The sequence below is a fragment of the Nerophis ophidion genome, linkage group LG02, assembly GCF_033978795.1.
Source record: "Nerophis ophidion isolate RoL-2023_Sa linkage group LG02, RoL_Noph_v1.0, whole genome shotgun sequence".
Classification (NCBI taxonomy): Eukaryota; Metazoa; Chordata; class Actinopteri; order Syngnathiformes; family Syngnathidae; genus Nerophis; species Nerophis ophidion.
The window spans coordinates 16,656,610-16,674,389 of NC_084612.1; positions in this window are offsets into that span (position 1 = coordinate 16,656,610).

Below are 17,780 nucleotides of genomic sequence, written 5' to 3' on the forward strand. Positions count from 1 at the left end.
CTGTGAAGCAAGTTTTATGTTTGATCATGTTTTGTTTTGTTTTTGGACTCTTGTTTCAGGTTTTGCATTTCCTGGTTTTGTTTGTTTCCATGCCAACCCATTAGTTTCCACCTGGTGCCCCTAGTCACGCCCCGATCCTCAGCCTCTCACACCTGTTTCTAATTACCACAGCAGTATTTAAGTCATTTGTTTTATTTTCCTCGGCCTGGCTACTTTAACTATTACCTACTGGACTGTGTTGAACCCTCATGACCACGCACCTACCTTTCCTTGCCGGACCCTCATGCTTTGCCACGCTGTTTGTTGTTTGACCACGCCATGTAAGACTTCTTTGTATTTATGCCTCAGTGCTAGTTGTTGGTTTGTCCTGTGCCTTTAATAGTATCTTCTGTTTGTTTGTAGATAGTCCTACCTTTGTGCTGTGTTTGTTTAAAGTTCTAGTATAGATTATTATCCGCCACCGAGCGCGACCTTTGTTTTGCCTTTTTTGTATTATAATGTATAAATAAAATATGTACTAACATTCACGTCTAGCCCGTGCGAATCATCCTTTGCGTAAAAGAAGCAAAATAAATCCAAGTCACAGTCCTCACATGTGGGATGAGTTTGCTAAATATAAAATTAAACTGAAATTTTTGAATGAAAGAAACAGCTGTTCTAAATGTGTCCACTGGATGTCGCAATAGCAATTATTTGTAACTTTGTAGATGATGCTACATATGTACAAAATAAACCAAATGTTAGTGCACCAGTCGAGGAAAATGATCAAACTACATAAATAACATACTATAATTTGATTTTGATATAATATTTTATCTTTATAGATTGAAAACTAACACCAATGAGTTGACTGACATTATCACCTAATTTATTCAGAAAATATGTATAACGACAAACAAAGATAGAATACTCTTAATCGCAACATGTAAGTGTAAAAAAAAAAAACCCAAAAAACATTATGATTTGTACAATTTCAGAATGTGCTTGTTTGATTTTTAAACAAAGAAAACAATCTGAAATTGTCTTTTGTTTTTAAGTTATCGTACCAGTCCGGCCCACTTGGAATTAGATTTTTCTCCTCTTAAACTGAAATGACTTTGACACCCGTGACGTAAAATCAATGACTAAAAATAACTAAATACCTCTAAAAATTACAAACATTTCTAGAAAAGATATTTCAAATCTTGGCAACCATCCATCCCATCCATTTCCTACCGCTTATTCCCTTTCGGGGTCGCGGGGGGCGCTGGCGCCTAGCTCAGCTACAATCGGCCGGAAGGCGGGGTACACCCTGGACAAGTCGTCTTGGCAACCATTTACAGTGTAATAGTCAAGATAGTGCATGACATGCTACAGTAAACTGTCTCCCCAAAGCCAAGTCATGAAAAGGCAAGAAAAAAATGAATAAATCACACAATTACCCGTAAATAAAAAAACGCTGTTTTGCAGGTCGCTGAAAAGAACCTGCTTAGAAAGGCGTTAAGAAGCAAACATCTGATTTTTGGCTTTCCAGGACTACATGGGCGCCACTCCTGGCCGTTCGTGTGCGCCAATGTGTGAATGTGTGCTTGATTGAAAGTGTCTGCTGATTATTGATTTCCCACAAAGAAGTTGCTAAAAGTCTGGCAAGCTAATCCAGACGGGCTGTAGATAATGACGCGTAATGAGCTAATGACTCGCTGAAATATTTAGTAGCGCCTCAATAAGGTTGCACCGGTAGAGATTGGCGAGGTCGTTAGAGGAGCGTCTGACGAATGGCACCTTCGATTAGTGACGCCCGGAGCTGTCAGGCAGGTACGTGCATGCTTTAAGGCGCGCACACACACACACACCTACACACACACACTCACACATGTGTGTAGGTGTAGATGTAGATGTAGGCTTCCTGGTCAAACATGTGGAGAAGAAGAAACATGGCTGCTAGTATCAGGACTTGGACCATTGATCGGTCAGCTTTTAAGAGAGTGACCTTTTGCAGAGGGCTCCTCTGGCCTTGATAAATCTGATCCGGGGGCCATCTGTGTCTGGTTGGGAGCGGCCTTTCTAGGATGGGACCCCAGAGAGGCGAGCGTGGGGAGGGTAGTGGTGGACGCAGGAAGGAAAAAAAAAAAAAATGGGGGGAGAGGAAGAGTAAAACAAGGAAAAGGTCAACGGAGGAAGATGAAGGTAGGAAAAGATTGCTTTGGATGGCCAACATGTGATTTTTACTTGTTCTGCACCATGTCAGAACAGCAGGGTTTGGTCCCCTGAGGTACAGTCTACACTAATGTACCCTGCAGGCCTCATTATTGGGCTCCAAGGTGTCTGTGCCGTCCCAAAAAGGTGCGTGCAACTATAAAAGTCAATGTCGGGAACACATAAGTGACAAGACAGTGTACCCCTTAAAGTTCAATTATGAACGAGTAAATCCCACATTGGACTACTGAGAACAAGTTGAAGTATCCCAGAGTTCACTGTAAGAGTTAGTAAAGGTCACCCTTCCATTTTAAATTGCTCCCCCCTGCTTCACATGGGAGTTTGGACTTCATGTGTCTTTTGGAAACATACTGAATTACAACCATAAACCAAAGCATCCCTTTTTGCTCCTGTACCCTACTAATAACACTTTAGCGATATTAAGTCATCTTAATTACATGCATTTACACTGAATTAGACCGGACATTCTGTCATGTCTGGGATCATGTTTTGTTTAAGTTATGTTCTGTTTGGTTTTTGGACTCTTTTGAGTTCCTGCTTTTTTACTCCCTTGTCTTGTTTCCATGGTTACCCATTAGTCTCACCTGTTCCACGTTTGGACTCACACACCTGTCACCAATCATGTCACTGTTATTAAAAGGTCTACTGAAATGAGATTTTCTTATTCAAACGGGGATAGCAGGTCCATTCTATGTGTCGTACTTGATCATTTCGCGATATTGCCGTATTTTTGCTGAAATAATTCAGTAGAGAACATCGACGATAAAGTTCGCAACTTTTGGTGCTGATAAAAAAGCCTTGCCTTTACCGGAAGTCGCAGACGATGACGTCACAAGGGTGAGGGCTCCTCACGTCCTCACATTGTTTATAATGGGAGCCTCCAGCAGCAAGAGCTATTCGGACCGAGTAAACGAAAATTTCCCCATTGATTTGAGCGAGGATGAAAGATTCGTGGATGATGATATTGATAGCGAAGGACTAGAAAAAAAAAAAAATAAATAAAGTTAAAAAAAGGCGATTGCATTGGGACAGATTCAAATGTTTTAGACACATTTACTAGGATAATTCAGGGAAATCCCTTATCTTTCTATTGTGTTGCTAGTGTTTTAGTGAGATTAAATAGTACCTGATAATCAGAGGGGTGTGTCCACGGGTGTCTTGAGGCCAGTATCTGAGGGAAGTCGACGGCGGATACAAGGACGGCGCAAACTCCACAGATCTCCGGTAAGAGGCGACTTTTTAAACACAATTTTCTCACCAAAACCTGCCGGTTGACAAGTGTTCGGGAACCATGTTCGCTTGACCGCTCTGATCCATAGTAAAGCTTCACCTCTGGGAATTTTAAATGAGGAATCACCGTGTGTTTGTGTGGCTAAAGGCTAAAGCTTCCCATCTCCATCTTTCTACTTTGACTTCTCCATTATTAATTGAACAAATTGCAAAAGATTCAGCAACACTGATGACCAGAATACTGTTTAATCGCGCGATGAAAAGAGACTACTTTTAGCCGCAAGTGGTGCAGCGCTAATTTTGTCCTGACAGTCCGTGATGTCACGCGCACGCGTCATCATTCTGCGCCGTTTTCAACAAGAAACTCCGCGGGAAATTTAAAATTGCAATTTAGTAAACTAAACCGGCCGTATTGGCATGTGTTGCAATGTTAATATTTCATCATTGATATATAAACTATCAGACTGCGTGGTCGGTAGTAGTGGGTTTAAGTAGGCCTTTAAAGCCTGTCTTTTTCTGTTGGTCGGTGTGACGACATTAACTCTGTTGGACTTCTGCTACCCATGCTACCATAGTTCCATGCCAAGTGAGTTTTGTCTATTTTCCTATCACAGTAAGTGTTTTCGTTTTCGTGTCCATAGCTTTTGCCCAAGTGCTAGTTTATTGTTTTCAAAGCTAAGTTTGTTCTCCGCCTTGTGCACGCCTTTTGTTTGCACCCTTTGTTCCTTTTTTATATTAAAATTAAATTATGTCCTTACCTTCACGCCATGTCCACTTCTATTCTTGTTTCTCGGGAAAACAAACACCCCATAGTCCACGTTTTGACAGATTCTTAACCTTTTTGACCTCAGGGCCTCCAACTTTTCCACTGCGTTCAGTGTTTGTGTTACTATATGAGTAATCTTACTCCTGATTTTAATCATATACAATAATTATATCTAACCTATTTACAGTTTACAACAGACCTGGGCAAATTAAGGCCCGGGGTCCACATACGGCCCGTTAAGCTTTTCAATGTGGCCCACCGGACATTCCCAAATAATTTTTTTAGATCTATAAGATGGGATGTGTAGCTGCCATTATGACGTGCAGTGATGTTTTCTAATAACCATAAGTCTTCAATTATACAAAGTATTTCAATGGTTGGAATCTTTACTTTTGCATGACATACTATTTACTATAGTAACCTAATTAGTTACTATGGTAATCGAATTAGTTACTATGGTCATTAAATTAGTTACTATGGTCGTATATCAATCAATCAATCAATCAATGTTTATTTATATAGCCCCAAATCACAAATGTCTCAAAGGACTGCACAAATCATTACGACTACAACATCCTCGGAAGAACCCACAAAATGGCAAGGAAAACTCACACCCAGTGGGCAGGGAGAATTCACATCCAGTAATTAGTTACAATGGTAATAATCTAAATCACAGCAACTCAGACTAGGCACCAAGCAGTGTGGGTGGGGAGCTTTTTTCACACAGTGTTTCCAGAGCAGTCAGCCTGAAATGTGGGTGTCAGGGACGGACGCGAAAGGAGATTTTTACAACAAAGTTCTGAAGCTTAGTGATGTATCAGATTGTAGGTGTTTTTGTTTTTTTACCATTCGCATTCATATTTCGCTGTTTTTTGTTGCATTTTTGTTGTGTTTCGCTTCATTGTAAGATATGTCAATCGAGAGGGGGTGTGAAGTTCATGTGTTGTCAATATTCAGTGTTTTATCCTTCATAGTTAATATTGTAAATCCCACACTCTTTATTTTCATCTACATTCTGGGTTTCTCATTTAGTAAAAAAATAAAAATTCCGTTCAGTTTTTTAAGGTGGTCTGTCATAACATTTTTAGCTTTCAATAAGACATTATTGTGAGGTTTTGTATAAATGTTCCAAAAAAATCTCATTTACCGGCCCCCCCAGACACATTTTTTTCTCAACATTTGGCCACAGAGTCAAAATAATTGCCCAGGCCTGGTATACAACCTTGCCAAATGATATAAGGTTATGAATATGGTTGAAGAATTCACATTAGTCGCATAGTTTTGGTCTAGACCTCAGTATGTATGATGACATTATCGCAGATCTTCAAGATGCAACCATTTTAATTACATTTGAATAATAGGATATTGAGATTGATTTGGTGGATATAAAGATTAATTTTGTATTCATAAATGAAATTTTAAATGGATATTGGGTGGGTAGATTTTGAAATTAATTTTATTGTATTGTATTTTGTACATGGTAAAACTGTAGTATGGGGAGCATATTCACTATTATTTAATTGCTTATTAAAGTAACAAAGACTTAATTTAGAGTTATTTGGACACAAGGGGAACATATAACGGTTAGGGTTAGGGTTACTAATAAGCAATAATTCTGAGGTTATTAAGGGAAGACTCTTAATTAATTGCTTAGTGGTTGTATAATAAGGCCATGCAAAATAAAGCATCAATAATATTAATGACTAATTAAGAGCCACTATTGTACTAATTTGCATGTTGATAAGCAACTAATTAATGGTGAATATGTGTTCCCCATACTAAAGTGTTACCTTGTATGTTATATGATGATGTATATTTTAACTGCGGGTCCCTGTCCAGAAGCTGTGTGCTTCTAGGGATGACCTTTTTGCAGATCGGACTCTGATATTAACAAAAGAAACCATAATGAAATACAAAATTATGCCTCTCTGTACATAAACAAATACATAAATATGAATCCATCTGTTAATTACAAATAGTATTTTTTATTTAACACATAAACCTTAGCGTTAGGTCAGGCTGATCATTAAAATAAAAGTACTAACCAAATATTCATAAGTAACTGTGAAGACTGTGTGTCAGAACGATGCTGGATTTGTTCCTCTGTGGATGCGTCGGCAAGAACACAGCAAAAGGTAAGCAATAACGATTTATTAAACTCAAAACAGGCTACAACAAAAACACTGGTGCTAATAGAAAAAGGCAAACAAATAGCGCTAGCATGGAGGCTAGGAATAACAAATGAAACACAAACACTAGGCACGAAGGCACAAAGAGAGAAAACAAAACGACTAGCATGAAAGCTAGAAATAAAATAGAGCTTAGCGTGAGAGCTAGCGAGTAATAGAATCAATAGCAGTCGTCACTAGTTGCGTATAAGCAAATTAAGATCCCAGGCAGAACTAACAAAAGTTGCTAGCTTAAATAAGGGAGGTGATTAGTAAAACCGAGAGTAGCAGGTGGAAACAATATGAAACCATGGTGACAGACTAATTAGGAAATAAGGAGGTCAAACAACCGAAAGTGATATAAAAATGGAACAAAGCAAAAATATGTGAAGATCCGAGCAGCGGATCGCAACAGTAACAGGCAAAAAATAAATGTTACAAGTATGCTGTGCTAAAAAAAACTAAATTAATGATAAATATATTTCTTAAGTAAACTGCCAATAAAATAAAGTGCAAATGAAAATACAGCATCACCACTTTGGTCATCATTTTTGCGCTTAAGAAACTTCTCCTTGACTCTGGTTTGCGAGAGATGGTCATTACTGCCTCAAATGGTAGAAAAGTTTATTACAACTGGGTATCGGCTGAGAAACAGACATTTTTTTGCGGCCCTCAAGAGGAAGCTCCTGCCCCAACAATGGGCCCCAGCTCTATCGTTAAGAAACACTGAATTAGACTATAAAACGTGTCCATTATTGGTAGCAGTCAGCATGTCTCTTTAAAGGGGAACATTATCACAATTTCAAAAGGGTTAAAATCAATAAAAATCAGTTCCCAGGGGCTTGTTTTATTTTTCGAAGTTTTTTTCAAAATTTTACACCTCCCGGAATATCCTGAAAAAAAGTTTTAAAGTTCTTGATTTTCGCTATTTGCGATGCGACTGTCCATTTCCCTGTGACGTCATACATTGCTGCCAATACAAACAACATGGCGGTTACCACAGCAAGATATAGCGACATTAGCTCGGATTCAGACTCGGATTTCAGCGGCTTAAGCGATTCAACAGATTATGCATGTATTGAAACAAATTGTCGGAGTATGGAGGCACATAGCGAAAACGAAATTGAAGAAGAAATTGAAGCTATTGAGCGAATAGCTATTGACGCTATTCGGCCATAGCATGGGTGTACCTAATGAAGTGGCCCATAGCATGGCTGCCTTATTAGCATCGCCGGTAAAATGTGCAGACCAAACGAACAGGACTTTCGCATCTTGTGACACTGGAGCAACTTAAAGCCGTCGATTGGTAAGTGTTTGTTTCGCATTAAATGTGAATATCTAGTTTCAAATGTACATACAGCTAGCGTAAATAGCATGTTAGCATCGATTAGCATAGCATGATAGCATCAATTAGCTGGCAGTCATGCCGTGACCAAATATGTCTGATTAGCATATAAGTCAACAACATCAACAAAACTCACCATTGTGCATCTGCAGGTTATCCATACATCTCTGTGCCATGTCTGCCTTAGCATCGCCGGCAGACACTCTGGCAAATTCAATGGGGGTCTGGCGGCAGATTTTTTGCCAGTAATGCAACTTGAATCCCTCCCTGTTAGTGTTGTTACACCCTCCGACAACACACCAATGAGGCATGATGTCTCCAAGGTTCCATAAAATAGTCGAAAAAACGGAAAATAACAGAGCTGAGACCCGGTGTTTGAAATGTATTGAAAATGAAAATGGCGGGTGTATTACCTCGGTGACGTCACGTTCTGACGTCATCGCTACAAGACCGATAACAGAAAGGCGTTTAATTTGCCAAAATTCACCCATTTAGCGTTTGGAAATCGGTTAAAAAAATACATGGTCTTTTTTCTGCAACATCAAGGTATATATTGACGCTTACTTAGGTCTGGTGCTAATGTTCCCCTTTAAAGGAAAACTCCCATTTTGGGGGACACTCTGCACATACCTTATGTGAGACAACAATGTATGTTATTTGTCTTTTCTGCGCGTTCAAAATAGTAAAAAAAAAAAAAAAAATGCTATTAGGCGGCTAACAATGAGCGTAATGGGGATATTATCTATTCATAATTGTAATTGTACTGTTCACACAGATGAGAAAAAAATCAGATACAGATCATATATCGGCAAACAATGGAAATTGACCTGCATGAAAACATCGCCTTTGTTGACGGTTGGCTTTTAACCTGCACATAACTATGGGTTGGGTTGTACTTGTATAGCGCTTTTTTACCTTCAAGGTACTCAAAGCGTTTTGACACTACTTCCACATTTACCCATTCACACACACATTCACACACTGCGCCATGCAAGGCGCCAACCAGCACCCATCAGGAGCAAGGGTGAAGTGTCTTGCTCAGGACACAACGGACGTGACAAGGTTGGTACTAGGTGGGATTTGAACCAGGGACCCTCGGGTTGCGCACGGCCACTCTCCCTCTGCGCCACGTTAAATGATTTGATGGTCAAAAGCCTTCGTACGAATGCCGGCTTTCAGTACTCACATGTTCATAGAATTGGTGTGAATTCTTGCCTCTTAGTCTGGACAGTAGTAAAGGAGGAAAGGGTTGGTTTTCACACTTCTTTTTGATCTAGTGTGAATTGCTCGTATTCAAAACATCTTCAAATCGGCATTCATACATTAAACTACAGCTTGAGGTGTTTGATTGAAATGTGTAACCTTCTTAACAAAGTTATACACCATGGAAAACGCTCCTCGGTATTGTGGCCACCAACCTCAGCGCGTGTGATGCTTGTTGCACACTGTGTGGTTCGTGGTCACAATGTTATACTTCAACAGGACCGTTTTCTTCTTAGAGGCAGAAAGGCAGAACTGAATTTGAACGTTGAATTGCATTGACAAGTTGACAAATACATCACTGAAGTGTCATCTTCACATAAACTAACGAGCATTAACAGGAAACATATTTTTAGGCCAGCCTACTGTGTATGTGATGTGTATGAATATATCAGTGTATGTGACGACCAACCAATTATGCACACATTTATATTATAATACATAAAATATAGATACCGTATATTTTGGAGTATAAGTCGCACCTGCCGAAAATGCATAATAAAGAAGGAAAAAAACATTTATAAGTCGCACTTGAGTATAAGTCACATTTTTGGGGGAAATTTGTTTTGATAAAACCCAACAACAAAAATAGAAATTTAAAAGGCAATTTAAAATAAATAAAGAATAGTAAACAACAGGTTGAATAAGTGTACGTTATATGACGCATAAATAACCAACTGAGAAGGTGCCTGGTATGTTAACGTAACATATTATGGTAAGAGTCATTCAAATAACTATAACATATAGAAAATGCTATAAGTTTACCAAACAATCTGTCACTCCTAATCGCTAAATCCGAGGAAATCTTATACATCTAGTCTCTTACATGAATGAGCTGTTGCGTTTTGGACGCATATTGATGCGCCAAGTGTCACCCCCGGATGCTACAGGACTTCGGACAGGCAGGATAGTAGGTAAGAACTGATTTTCAATCAATCAATCAATGTTTACTTATATAGCCCTAAATCACTAGTGTCTCAAAGGGCTGCACAAACCACCACGACATCCTCGGTAGGCCCACATAAGGGCAAGGAAAACTCACACCCAGTGGGACATCGGTGACAATAATGACCCAGTGGGACGTCGGTGATAATGATGTCAATGAGAACCTTAGAGAGGAGGAAAGCAATGGATGTCGAGCGGGTCTAACATGATACTGTGAAAGTTCAATCCACAATGGATCCAACACAGTCGCGAGAGTCCAGTCCAAAGCGGATCCAACACAGCAGCGAAAGTCCCGCTCACAGCGGAGCCAGCAGGAAACCATCCCAAGCGGAGGCGGGACAGCAGCGCAGAGATGTCCCCAGCCGATACACAGGCAAGCAGTACATGGCCACCGGATCGGACCGGACCCCTCTACAAGGGAGAGTGGGACATGGAAGAAAAAGAAAAGAAACGGCAGATCAACTGGTCTAAAAAGGGAGTCTATTCAAAGGCTAGAGTATACAAATGAGTTTTAAGGTGAGACTTAAATGCTTCTACTGAGGTGGCATCTCGAACTGTTACCGGGAGGGCATTCCAGAGTACTGGAGCCCGAACGGAAAACGCTCTATAGCCCGCAGACTTTTTTTGGGCTTTGGGAATCACTAATAAGCCGGAGTCCTTTGAACGCAGATTTCTTGCCGGGACATATGGTACAATACAATCGGCAAGATAGGATGGAGCTAGACCGTGTAGTATTTTATACGTAAGTAGTAAAACCTTAAAGTCACATCTTAAGTGCACAGGAAGCCAGTGCAGGTGAGCCAGTACAGGCGTAATGTGATCAAACTTTCTTGTTCTTGTCAAAAGTCTAGCAGCCGCATTTTGTACCAACTGTAATCTTTTATTGCTAGACATGGGGAGACCCGAAAATAATACGTTACAGTAGTCGAGGCGAGATGTAACAAACGCATGGATAATGATCTCAGCGTCTTTAGTGGACAGAATGGAGCGAATTTTAGCCATATTACGGAGATGAAAGAAGGCCGTTTTAGTAACGCTTTTAATGTGTGCCTCAAAGGAGAGAGTTGGGTCGAAGATAACACCCAGATTTTTTACCGTGTCACCTTGTTTAATTGTTTGGTTGTCAAATGTTAGAGTTGTATTATTAAATAGAGTTCGGTGTCTAGCAGGACCGATAATCAGCATTTCCGTTTTTTTGGCGTTGAGTTGCAAAAAGTTAGCGGACATCCATTGTTTAATTTCATTAAGACACGCCTCCAGCTGACTACAATCCGTGTTGGTCAGCTTTAGGGGCATGTAGAGTTGGGTGTCATCGGCATAGCAGTGAAAGCTAATACCGTATTTGCGTATGATGTCACCTAGCGGCAGCATGTAGATGCTGAAGAGTGCAGGGCCCTGGGGAACTCCACACGTTACCTTAACGTAGTCCGAGGTCACATTGTTATGGGAGACACACTGCATCCTATCAGTAAGATAAGAGTTAAACCAAGACAGGGCTAAGTCTGACATACCAATTCGTGTTTTGATACGTTCTAATAAAATATTATGATCGACGGTATCGAAAGCAGCGCTAAGATCGAGGAGCAGCAACATAGATGACGCATCAGAATCCATCGTTAGCAATAGATCATTAGTCATTTTTGCGAGGGCTGTCTCCGTGGAGTGATTTGCCCTGAAACCGGATTGAAAGGTTTCACATAGATTGTTAGACGCTAAGTGTTCATTTAACTGCTCCGCAACAATTTTTTCGAGGATTTTTTAAATAAAGGGAAGGTGAGACCATGAGTTTACCATGAGGTCAGGATCGAGGTTAGGTCTTTTAAGAAGAGGATGAATAACCGCTTTTTTGAATGCTAGGGGAACAGTGCCCGAGGAGAGTGATAAGTTTATAATATTTAGCACTGATGGACCTAATAATACAAAGAGCTCCTTGATCAGTTTCCCAGGGAGAGGGTCAAGTAAACATGTTGTCTGTTTTATTCCATTTACACGTTGTAACAATTCCTCTAATGTTATTTCCTCAAAACGAGAGAAACTATTTTGGAGGGCAGTATCCGCCGTATATACCATCGTGTCAGTGTTAATAGAACCCCGTTGTAGCTGGGACGCATTGTCTTTAATCTCCTTTCTAATGACTTCAATTTTCTTACTAAAGAATTGCATAAAGTCATCAGCTGAGTGGGTGGAGCTACTGGAAGGAGTCCCTTGTTGGGTTAGCGATGCTACCGTACTAAACAAAAATTTAGGATCGTTTTTATTACGGTGGATGAGATTTGAGTAATATTTAGCTTTAGCTAAGGTAAGCATGCGTTTATGAGTTATTAAACCATCACTCCATGCTTGATGGTGCACCTCAAGTTTAGTCGTGCGCCATTTGCGTTCCAGCTTTCTACATAATAATTTCTGAGCTCTAGTTTCTTCTGTAAACCACGGGGTGCGCTTTTTTGGAGCCTTTTTTAACTTTAGCGGTGCTATGTTATCAATGGTTTCGCGCAGGGCGTCGTTAAAGTTGTTAGTGAGGTTATCAATAGAGCCCACATACTTTGGGAATGGTGCCATTACCGAGGGCAGTAGGTCAGCAAGAGTTGTCGTTGTGGCCGTATTAATGTTGCGGCTGCTATAGCAGTTATTATTATTATTAGTTTGACGAACATGCGTCTGAACCTCGAATTTTATAAGGTAATGATCGGACAATACTTTAGTATACGGGAGTATCGTAACTTTGGAAACGGTGATACCCCTGACAAGCACTAGGTCTATCGTATTACCATTGTGATGCGTGGGTTCATTTATTATTTGTGTGAGACCACAGCTATCAATTATAGTCTGGAGCGCTACGCACGGTGGGTCCGATGGGGTATTCATATGGATATTAAAGTCCCCCATTATGATTATATTATCGGCGTGTGTCACTAGATCAGCAACAAACTCTGAGAATTCATTGATAAAGTCCGAATAGGGCCCTGGGGGGCGGTAGATAACAGCCAGGTGTAGAGGCAGCGGTGTGACAGACCTCATAGTAAGCACCTCAAACGATTTATATTTATTATTTATGTTAGGACTAAGGTTAAAGTTTCCGTTGTATATTAGTGCGACCCCCCCACCCCTTTTAAGCGGACGGGCAATATGCGCATGTGTAAAGTTAGGAGGACATGCCTCATTTAGCGCAAAAAAGTCGTTTGGTTTAAGCCAGGTTTCGCTGAGACCGATGACGTTAAGATTGTTGTCTCTGATAATATCATTAACTAACAACGTTTTGGGAGACAATGATCTTATGTTTAAAAAACCTATATTATAGGTAGTGGGCTGTTTCAGGGAATTTTTGATCAAATTATCCGTAGTAGCAATATTAATAATGTTGTGTTTATTATGCCCAGTGCATTTAGTATAGTTACGACCATATCTAGGAATTGATACGACAGGAATTTTCCGATTGTTTGATTGTTGCTTTGATAAACTGCACGCATCATGGTTAGCCACCTCAGTAACGGGGATTTTCCGAGTGTTATTTGTTGCTTTGATAAACTGCACGCATCATAGTTAGCCACCTCAGTAAAACACATGTCCAACTCTGAAACACTCAAAGCAGAAAAAACTTGTTCTAATTTAACTGACTCCTTACCCAGACCAGTAGTCTCGCATTTTCCATTTAAATCCGTCTTCAGGATGGAGGGAAGTGGTGTTCTGTGGGGATTAGCCTTCTGCTTTGTTTTTAGCCCCGCTCGGCATCCGCGTTTCCGATCACACCGCTGGCGTCTGCTCCGTAGACGGCCCCCGCTGCTACTATACTCCCCTGCTTCACAGGCCGCTGGATGTAGCCGCCGACGTATTCCCATGCTAGTTAGCACGTTTAGCACGCACGCGTCTATCAGTCCAAAACGGCCCGATATGTCCACATCCAGAAGTGTCTGGCGGTCTTACGTGATCACGGAGTGACCACGATGTGAGCCAGCCATAAAGTTTGTAGAATTTTGATATACAAATGACCAAAAGAACACTTGTACAAACGGCAAAGAAAAGCATGCCGACGCACGGAGAGCTAAATGCTAACGTTTAGCAAGAGTCGAGTTCAAAGTCCACAGAAGCGCGAGCCGAGCGCGCGGAAGCTAAGCTAGGACTTAGCAGAGTAAATACAAAGAGGAATACCAAACGCAACTGTTGCATCGAGCAAACAAAAGATCCGGAAAGAATTCAGGTAGCAGGCGGACTTAACGTAAATACTAACACAACAATCAAAACCAGGTGTGCGTCAGAAAGTAAGTGCAGGTGGAGAAAATGAAGCAGCCATGGTGACAAATACAAACAATGAAGTTTCGTAAAGGGGAACATTATCACCAGACCTATGTAAGCGTCAATATATACTTTGATGTTGCAGAAAAAAGACCATGTATTTTTTTAACCGATTTCCGAACGCTAAATGGGTGAATTTTGGCGAATTAAACGCCTTTCTGTTATCGGTCTTGTAGCGATGACGTCAGAACGTGACGTCACCGAGGTAATACACCCACCATTTTCATTTTCACATTACAAACACCGGGTCCCAGCTCCGTTATTTTCCGTTTTTTCGACTATTTTTTGGAACTTTGGAGACATCATGCCTCGTCGGTGTGTTGTCGGAGGGTGTAACAACACTAACAGGGAGGGATTGAAGTTGCACCACTGGCAAGAAATCTACCGCCAGACCCCCATTGAATGTGCCAGAGTGTCTGCACATTTTACCGGCGATGCTAAGACAGACATGGCACAGAGATGTATGGATAACCTGCAGATGCATTTGCAACGATTAAGTCAACGAAATCACATAGGTGAGTTTTGTTGATGTTGTTGACTTATGTGCTAATCAGACATATTTGGTCGCAGCATGACTGCCAGCTAATCGATGCTAACATGCTATTTACGCTAGCTGTATGTATATTTGAAACTAGATACCCACATTTAATGCGAAACAAACACTTACCAATCGACGGATTTAAGTTGCTCCAGTGTCACAAGATGCGAAAGTCCTGATCGTTTGGTCCGCACATTTTACCGCCGATGCTAATGAGGCAGCAATGCTATGGGCCACTTCATTAGGTACACCCATGCTATGGCCGAATAGCGTCAATAGCTGTTCGCTCAATAGCTTCAGTTTCTTATTCAATTTTGTTTTCGCTATCTGCCTCCATAGTCCGACCATCTGTTTCAATACATGCGTAATCTGTTGAATCGCTTAAACCGCTGAAATCCGAGTCTGAATCCGAGCTAATGTCGCTATATCTTGCTGTGGTAACCGTCATGTTGTCTGTATTGGCAGCACTGTATTACGTCACCGGGAAATGGACAGTCGCATCGCAATTAGCGAAAATCAAGAACTTTAAAGCTTCTTCTAGGGATATTCCGGGAGGTGTAAAATTTTGAAAAATAAACTTCGAAAAATAAAACAAGCCACTGGTAACTGATTTTTATTGTTTTTAACCCTTTTGAAATTGTGATATTGTTCCCCTGTAAACAAAGGGATCGGCAGAGTCCAGAAATAAACAAAACACAAAAAGGCATTCAAACGTGGACACAAGATGTGATCCGGAATCAGATCACAACATGAGCTAAATAATATTATTTTATATTTTACGGCAATGTGTCAATAATTTCACACATAAGTCACTCCTGAGTATAAGTCGCACCCCCGGCCAAACTATGAAAAAAAATGTGACTTATAGTCCGAGAAAAAAAAAAATGAATAAATAAAAATACGGTATACATACATAATATAGGCTTCACGGTGGCAGAGGGCCAGGGCCGGCCAGTGGCATAGGCCGTATAGGCAAATGCTAATGGCGCCGTCCATTAGGGGGAGCCACGCCAGTGCCACAAATGTTGGAGGAAAACAAAGAAAAAAAGGGTGGTACTATTATTTCTGAATACAAAAAAATAATCCCACTCAAACCTATTTTTATGGTTTGCCTCTTTGTTATGTTTAATTCCTGTTATTCAGTATATGCCTTGAGCTCTTATTTTGAAGGTAGATAGAACGGAAATGATCTCATCTTAGAGTGGAGCGGAGGTTTTTGAAAGGAACGAAAATAAAGTGGTCCTCGTGTGAAACTGGGGCCTCCGTGTTTCTTATTTTGTAGTGTGATACAGTTTAGGCGACTTATATAAACCCTCGGTTACACCATGTTAATTAAAATGCAAAGTAAAGCCTATTTAATAGAAATATTACTTGTTACAACATTACGCCGCCCCCAATCTACCTGTACCCCGCCTTCCGCCCGATTGTAGCTGAGATAGGCGCCAGCGCCCCCCGCAACCCCAAAAGGGAATAAGCGGTAGATTTTGGATGGATGGATGGATGGATTACGCCCCCCCGCACGGTTCGCCCCCACACTTCCCGTATCATGATTCTATTTGGACGTCACCACATCAAAAAATCAACACAAGATGTCAAAACGGCCAAAACTGTCAGGTGCCCAAGGAAGAAAGCAAGAGAAAAGAAGAGGAGGAGAAACGAGAAAAAGACAGGTAGCCTACATACATGAAATGATTTGTCTGTTACAGAATGTGATAGTAACCTGGCTTTTTAGCATTAAGCTAATGTTACATGATTCGGCAATTGCTAATCAATAAATAGCTAGTTCTGTTTTAACGTCGGGTTAATATTGTGCAGACGTGGGTAGAGTAGCCAGAACTTGTACTCAAGTAAGAGTACTGTTACTTTAGAGATTTATTACTTAAGTAAAAGTAAGGAGTAGTCACCCAAATATTTACTTGAGTAAAAGGAAAAAGTATGTTGTGAAAAAACTACTCAAGTACTGAGAAACTGATGAGTAACTTGATTGTTTAATGATTACGGCAACAAATCATGCAAAAAACCATAAAAATAGCAATGAGCAAATTCAGAGCCAGGAATATCTCTTAACCAACTAAAACAATAATATATATTGAATACTAATATTACATTAAAATAAGGCACATTGAGCCACAATAAATTAACAGCACCATAGGCTCAGTAGGCATTCATTGATTGATTGATTGATTGAAACTTGTATTAGTAGATTGCACAGTACATATTCCGTCAATTGACCACTAAATGGTAACACCCCAATAAGTTTTTCAACGTTTATCAATTACTTAATAAATGACCAAGTCGAGGTGATCTACCTCATATATACATATACATACACACATATCATACATACATATATATATATACACATATATATATATATATATATATATACATATACATACATACATTTATATATACAGTATATAATTTATATTTATTTATTTTGCCGTTTTTGTTGACATGTTAAAGGTGTTTTAATGAATATACATGCATGTTTAACACATAGATTCCTATCTTTCATGAAGACAAGAATATAAGTTGGTGTATTACCTGAATCTGATGACTTGATTTGATCTGAATCAGACAGCACAGTGCTGATAATGTCCACCTTTTCAAATAGAGGAGAAAAAAAGTTTGTCTTTTCCGTCTAATACAACATGAAAGTTGTTGGTTTTTGGCATCTTATTTGTACAGCTTCCATATTCGTTTTTATACACTTTACAAGAAATACATTGGCGGCAAACTCCGTAGCTTGCTAGCTTGTTTGCGCTGGCTTTCGGAGACTCTTATTTTGTTAGCGCAGGCGCGATGGAGCGGCACTTTCATTGTGAAGACAGGAACTGTGCGATCAGTCTTTAGGCTTTTGACGGGAAGTACGGTTGAAATAAATAGTGTCTTTTTTCCTTTACACTTTTGATTGATTGATTGAAACTTTTATTAGTAGATTGCACAGTACAGTACATATTCCGTACAATATACCACTGAATTGGTAACACCCCAATAAGTTTTTGAACTTGTTTAAGTCGGGTCATGTGACCGCCTGGC